General features: G+C 42.6%; 1 protein-coding gene across 1 annotated transcript in view; it reads left to right on the forward strand.

Annotated features, from left to right (window-relative positions):
* Positions 1–7,939, forward strand: part of LOC143118964 (lysophosphatidylcholine acyltransferase 1) — a 47,834-nt gene that overhangs the window by 31,677 nt on the left and 8,218 nt on the right. The gene's annotated exons all lie outside the window — the stretch shown is intronic.

A 7,939-nucleotide genomic window follows, 5' to 3' on the forward strand; every position in this document is an offset into this window, starting at 1 on the left:
GGCATGTTAAACAAGTGAATATGACGCCATACCTTTTGACAGCATTCCTTCCCCTTTTAACCTCAATAGGCCCGAAATAATCCATTCCGACCAGGGTAAATGGAGGGAGGTCCATCACAACTCGGTCAGATGGGAGGTCCGACATTTTTTGTTCCCCAGGTCTTTGACGTTGTTTGCGGCATGTCAGGCACTCTCTGATGATCCTTCTAGCCAGTGCATTTGCGTGAGGGATCCAAAATTGCCGTCGGAGTGTGGAAAGCATATGATTCCTCCCACTATGTCCAACCTTCTCATGCACATAGCGAAGAATGAGCTCTGAGATGTGACTACTCTTTGGTAGGATGGCAGGATGTTTTGCCTCATCAGGTAATGCAGATTTGCTCAACCGCCCACCTACTCTTAGGATGTCATCGACCATTACGGGATCCAACTTTAATAGGTGACTGGATTTCTTTATGGCTTTTCCATCAGTCAGATTTGAGATTTCCTCAGAAAAGTGTTGTTTTTGCACAAAACTGACTATTGCCGTTTCAGCCCTTTTAAGATCATCTACTGAAAGCTGGTAAGTCAAATTTTTCTTTTTCATTTTAGGTTTGACATCTATCTGTAGATTTTTCTTTTCCTCACACCTTTTCTGAAGTGTGTCCTTGAATTTTAAAAACCATGCAACTGCATGTTTCAAATCTGCCCATTTGGAAAAGTAAGACAGCAGTCTGCTGGTAGGGCAAGACTCTTCCACAGACTTTGCAGACAGGGCATGAACAGAGGCTTCCTGCTTTATCTCAGGGTCATCATCCGGGATTAGATCCATGTTCTTAGTCGTTCCTAGCCACTGAGAGTGTGTGTGGAGGAACTCTGGCCCATTAAACCAGGTTTGGTTCTGAAGAAATGCTTTGACTGATAAGCCGCGGGAAGCTGCATCAGCCGGGTTGTCCTTTGAGGAGATGTGCCTCCATTGCTCCTCCTTCGACAAAGAGTGAATAACAGAGATTCGATTTGCAACAAAAGTTTTGAATCGTTTGCTTTTGTTGGCAATGTATTGCAAAACAGTCATACTGTCTGACCAAAACATAGAATCTGCAAATAAGAACTGCAGTTCTGCTTTAAGCATATGATCTAGTCGTACAGCCAAGACTGCTGCAGCAAGCTCCATTCTGGGAATGGTAGTACACTTAAGAGGTGCTACTTTGGCCTTACCAAATGCAAATGAAACACAGACTTCATCCCTACTATTTGTTAGCCGGAGGTAGGATACGGCGCCATAGCCAACCTCACTAGCATCACAGAAGTGGTGTAGTTGTGCAGATGTGATGTCACCAAAGCATGATGGAATAAAGCTTCTGTTAACACCAAGAGTGTTCAGAAGATGAAGTGAATCAAGCCAATTTTCCCAGGTCTGAGCGACATCATGTGATATTTTTTCATCCCAACTCAGCTTCAGCTTACATAGGCTCTGCAAGATCAGTTTTGCCACAAGAGTGATGGGAGCCAGAAAACCTAGAGGGTCATATATTGAGCAGACAATAGATAAGATTCCCCTTCTGGTTGTCTGGTGAGACTTGATGGCAATGCTGAAGGTAAATCGATCCATTTCCACGTCCCATTGAACACCAAGTGCTCTTTCCATCGGCAGCTGTTCTTTGCTCAGATCCAAAGTTCTCACTTCTTTCGCTCTGTCCTTTTCAGGAATTGCAGCAAGGACAGTGCGATCATTGCTTATCCATTTGTTCAGATGGAAGCCACCTTTTGTGCATAGCTCAGTGAGTTGCTGATACAAAAACAAGGCCTGCTGGCTACTGTTGACAGCCTTCAGGCAGTCGTCAACATAGAAGTTCTGTCGGATAGTGTTTGTGACTTCTTCTGGATACTTGTCCTGATTGTCATCTGCTGTTTTCCGCAAGGCAAATGTGGCACAGCTAGGCGAAGATACTGCACCAAAGATATGCACAATCATTCTGTGCTCGACTAGTTCTTTAGAGATGTCCCCATTGGGCCACCAAAGAAAGCGCAAGAAGTTGATATCTTCCTTTGCTACTTGAACTTGGTGAAACATCCCTTCTACGTCAGTGATGAATGCGACAGGCCCCTGACGAAAGCGGAATAACACGCCAAGGAGCGTATTCGTCAGGTCGGGACCTTGGAGAAGTTCCTTATTTAAAGAGGTTCCACCGAATGCTGCAGCACAATCGAAAACCACACGCAGTTTCTTTTTGCGTGGGTGGTAGACACCATGATGTGGCAAATACCACAGCTTGCCAGTCTGATGCTGCAGTTCACACTGAGGTACGACCTCAGCATACCCCTTTGCCATGACCTCATTCATAAAGGCTTTGTATTCATTGAAGAACACTTGATCCTTTTCAAATCTTCTCAACAAATATTGAGCTCTTTGATAGGCTATTTGCCTATTGTTAGGCATGTTTACATTGACATTGCGGAATGGAAGTTTCAAACGGTAGTGACCATCTTTCAGTTCGGCTGAACTAGACACAATATTCATGAACTGCTCATCTTCCTGAGACCATTCATTCTTCTCTCCATAATGCTGTTCCATGAAATCTTGGTTGTATTGTTTTATCAACAAATTCTCTAAGTTTTGGATGGATACTCTGTTGACAAGAACATTAGCATTATTCATACTCCCACAGCCAAGTGGACCATTAATAACCCAGCCGAGCAGGGTTTTCACAGCATATGGTCCTCCGTCCACACTGTTAATAATTTTCCAAGGTTCTAAGGCTCTTGGCGCATTGACTCCTATTAGCAGCCCGATGCCTGCATTGATAGGAGTAAAGTCAACTTCCTCGAGGTAAGACCATTTTCTTAAATCTTTTGCTGTCGGCATATTGTCATGTGTCACAGGGATTGATTTTTGTGTAAAAACATCAGGAAGCTTGAGGAAGATGTCACTGTCAAGAGCAGCTACTTCAAAGCCAGACACCTTGTAGCTTGTTACTGGTCTTTCTTGACCCATTGTCTTTAAAAGAATTTCTACTTTCTTTCCAGGGGCCTGAAGCTGTCTGGACAATTCTTCAGTGCAAAAGGTTGCCGAGCTCCCCGGATCTAGGAAGGCATACGTTTCAATGCACTTTGTTCCCTTTTCTAGTTTAACTTTAACGGGCACAATTGCGAGAGCACATTCCTTATTTCCGGCCCCAGTATCACTACCAGTGGCCAGCGAGACCACTGTATCAGCACCTCTGCTATTTGTTTGATTTCCTTTGGTTGGTATGTGGAGAACTGTAGGATGTTTTTGCTTACACACATTGCAAGACATTCGATTCAGACAGTTTTTGCTCATGTGTCCCTTTTGTAAGCATGCAAAGCACATTCCTTTTGCCTTCAAGTACTCCACCTTTTCGTTATTGGGTTTGGTTTGAAATGTTTGACATTTTTCCATTGGGTGATTTTTATTGCAGAACATGCAGGGATTTGTGAATGCGCTTGTGGTGATAGCACTTGACGCTGGTAAAACAGCTGTTGCAAAACTGCTCCCCCTACTGGACTTTGAAATGATTCTGCTTTGCCTTATTGGCTCTGCAGTTTTATTCAGTGGGCTCTGGATTTCCCCAAAAATTGGATCTAGCATTATGCGTGCCTGTTTATCAATAAACGCGAGTAGATCTCTAAAGGAGGCTCTTTGTTTGTGCTTGTCGTATATGTTACTGACAACTCCTCTCCACTTCTCACGAAGCTTGAACGGCAGCTTGGAAGCGATGACCTTCAAATTTGATGGTGTTTCAAGGTCTGTGATGTAATCAACATCTTGCATGGTGTTGTGGCAGGTTTTGAGGAATATTGCATATGACCGTAGACCAGACGCATCCTCTGCCCTAATAGCAGGCCATTTCAGCGCTTTGTCCAAAAATGCAGAAGAGATCCTTATTTTATTTCCAAAGTGCCACTCCAATTGTTTCTTGGCTTCCCTATAGCCTTTGTCTGGTGGCAGGTGAAAGCAGCTGCGCACAAGATTCTTAGCTTCTCCGGATGTATATTGCTCCAGATAGTACAGTCTTTGTTCATCATTGTCTGTTTTCGATTCGATTGTCTGTTCAAATGACTTCAAGAATGACCTGAACTGAAGTGGGTCTCCATAAAAGACAGAAACTGCTCTTGGTGGAAGCTGAGAAGATCCATGTTGCTTCACAAGTAGTGAAGTAATTTCATTCTGCCTTTTCATCACTTTGATGAGAGAATCATTGTTTGAATCTGGAGTATATTCTGAGGATTGCTTTAATGCCCCTCGAGTAGGCATTTTGGTTGGGATGGAGAAAGAACCTGGTAATTCCGATTTAACCTCTGTTGAGGTAGGTCTAAAGTGTTCAGGATATATTCTTTGCTTTGCTTGTGTCTTTTTTGCTGTAGTTGGAAGAATGTATTCTGTTGACGCTCTAGATTGTGCAAGGTGACTTAAATCAACAGGCGAAAATTCCCTTTCTGAAAGAATATTTATTCTAGCTTCTGCCTCAGCTATTTTTGTTTGCAGTTTAAGTTTTTCCCTTTTTGATTTTAGTCGCAATGCCTCTATGTCCACTTCAAGTTGCTCCTCCAGAGACCGTGATTGCACACCGAGCACAGCACGTTGTATTCTTGCTTCAGACAGAGCCTCTGAGGCTTTGCTGGCCCGACTGGAGGCTGCACTGGGAGGCTTTGTTGCGGCCTGTGAAACACTATCGTGCGGCGACACGGACTCATCAGCTGGCTCATGAGGATCGGCGTCTACCTCATCTGCTTTCAGCCAAAAATCTACGCCATCAAGGAATTGTCTGAAGCTGGCCATCTTAGGTTCGTACCAGTCTATTCTGTCCGGTTCCTTTTCTTCATCAGATAACAATGATTGCACGTTGTTTTGCAAATCCTCGAACTCTTCTAAATACTCAATAAAATCTAAAATTGGTTGCTTCACCTCTTCTTTAGTATCTCCTGCCTCGATCAGAGCGTTTATTTCGTTGCGCTTTCTTGTGAGAACTCCTAACTTTCCTCTACGCGTTCCGATTAGTTTAAACAATCTCTTTTCTTTCTCAATCAAGGTTTCCTCCTCGTCTACGTCGTCTGCGTTTTCTGTTTCCATTTTCACACTCTATCGTTTAGTTTACAGAGCATTCAATGTCCAAACATTCAAATGTTTTCTTTGTTTCCGCACGGCAAAACAGGTCAAAACTTTGAGCGCGGCGGCCCGACGTTGTTTAAACTTTGTATTACTCACGGCCTTCCATGAATCCACCATCAAAACTTTAAGGTTGCTCCTTGTCCATAATCCATGTAACGAAATCCGTTTAATCCTTATATTTTTTCGACTTTGTATCGTCCAATTTTGTCCAAAGTTCTTTGTGGCAGTGAAACGATAGGCCTGGCAGGATTAACGCACCTTCTCCTTTACGTGGCAAAAAATAATGTTTATTGGTCCATACAGCAACGAAAAGTAAATGAAAACTTGTTGTAAATTAGTCCACATCAAGGTCCTAACGAAATAACTGTTTTATAGTGGTTTGTAAAAGAAAAGTGTGGTCGAAAAAATGTTTGTAACCAAGCACAATCGCATTCAATGCCCCCTGACCTCAGGTGCACCAGCCCCATATGCAGTCATTCCCACTACGTCACCCATCGCTTGTGCGCCCTTAAAGTGCTAAGCACAGAAATAAATAAATACATAAAAATAAATTATAATTCCAACTAAGTTATTGCAAGCATTCCAAACTAATCCAAACGAATTTCCCAATACATATAAATAATAACATTCAAGACTTTAACAATGAAAATGGCTATAACATATAGGTTTAGTCAGATTTTTTTTTTTTTTTTTTTTTTTTTTTTTTCGCATGCCCAAATTTCCGTCAAGGAGTCCCGGAACACTGAAAGACCGGGGTACACGAAACTTGGTGGGCATGTAACCCCACATGGATAGCATGGAACCATCGTTTTTCGTTTTGATCTGTAGCCCCCCCCGCTGGACTGGACCCCCCGAAAGGAGGGTAGGGCAGACACAGTTTTCTGTGAATATCTCGAGAACCGTAGGGTTTAGAAGGACCATTTTTTTTTTGTATGTTGATCTCAAGGGGCCATGTCAACCCATTCCATAACCACTCATTTCATGTATAGCGCCACCTAGTTAAACACAAAAAAGTAAAAATGAGGTGTTGTAATTGAAGGTATCTGTGACCTAACATAGTCAAAACTGCACGAAATTGGAAGTGTATGATCGATCATTATGACACCCTCTGTATGCACGCCAAATTTTGTGGAATTCCGTTCATAGGGGGCCACACAATAAATTAATTTATGTTACTATACACCAACTGGCCTGTAGGTGGCCGGAGACAGTTTTCTGTGAATATCTCGAGAACCGTAGGGCCTAGGAGGTCCACCTTTTTTATGTATGTTGGTCTTAACGGGGCATGTCAACCCATCCCATTACCACTTATTTCATGTATAGCGCCACCTAGTTAAAAATTAAAAAGCAAAAAATTAGGTGTTTTCATCACAATATCTCTGGCTGACAAGGTCAAAACTGCACGAAATTGAAAGTGTAGGATCATTATGACACCCTCCGAATGCATGCCAAGTTTTGTGTACTTTCGTTCATGGGGGGCCTTACAATAAAATAATTTATGTGTACATTTAGTGACGTACACCAACAATGATTCCCGGGACACTGAAAGACCGGGGTACACAAAACTTGGTGGGCATGTAACCCCACATGGATAGCATGGAACCGTCGTTTTTCGTTTTGATCTGTAGCCCCCCCGCTGGACTGGACCCCCGAAAGGAGGGTAGGGCAGACACAGTTCTCTGTGAATATCTTGAGAACTGTAGGGACTAGGATGACCATTTTTTTCCGTATGTTTGCCTCCAGGGGTCATGTTAACCCATTTCATGTACACGCATGTGCACAAACAGATACACACACACACACATACATTCACAGTAATCATACGTATGACACATACTCACACAGTATACATATGTACGCTTGCACAGGCACATACGCAGGCACACACACAAGCACACGCACACACACACACACACACACACACACACACACACACACAACATAAACATGAACATGCACACATGCACACAATTCAAGAATTTCTCAGAATTATGAACAGGCAAGATGGAGGTGGGGTTGTATAAAATGAATTTTACATGTGAAATCTATGAACTAATCATGTTTTGGTACTTGTTGTCTAGCAGATATCAGTGAGAATTGAGTACGTGTGGATAATGCAATTTAGTGAGACAGTTAGAATCATATAGGCCTTTCAGCGTGATTTATTTTTGTGGAAAAAATGTGCTGGACTGGGCGGCGGTCATATTTTGTACCGCTCTGCGGTACATCTAGTTATAAGTGTTCCTTTTGGGACAGTACTAACCATCGAAAAGTAGGCACTACAGAAATAAGTGCTCAGTGCACACTAGCAGTGTACTGACGGAAGTATGCGGTTTGAGACACAGTGTCTATTTTAAACTGGTGTTGTATGATCCCTCAGGAAGGTGCTAAGTCTTTGATCAGTCAGGGAGGAGCTGAACATCCTTCTGAACGATAATCCCTGTCACTCAAGAGTAGACACACACACACACACACACACACTGCTACTCAAGTACGTCTTCCTTCTACACCTCCTTTTTGCTACACCTCTTGAGTCCTATTCTCTCCCTCTCCCTTCTCGCGAGCACACACACGGGCCTCAACTTGGACTTCTATGATTCAGTTAATACATATTAAATGTTTTTTTTCCTTAACCTATGACTTGCCTTGAATTGACTGCACTGGCTGTTTTGTTTTCAGTTTTGTGAACTACGAGCCCTGTGTAAAATGTATGGAATGACAATTCAGAACTTACATTTTTAGTCAATATTTGATTGTTTTATACAAGGTTTATTCTTAACCAAATATAAGAGTAGAATTAACGCTGTGTGTGTGTGTGTGTGTGTGTGT

The sequence above is a fragment of the Alosa pseudoharengus genome, unplaced genomic scaffold (genome assembly GCF_046254945.1).
Source record: "Alosa pseudoharengus isolate Yale_2024_CS ecotype anadromous, Long Island Sound unplaced genomic scaffold, YU_APseudo_1.1 YU_APseudo_1.1_scf_12, whole genome shotgun sequence".
Lineage (NCBI taxonomy): Eukaryota > Metazoa > Chordata > Actinopteri > Clupeiformes > Clupeidae > Alosa > Alosa pseudoharengus.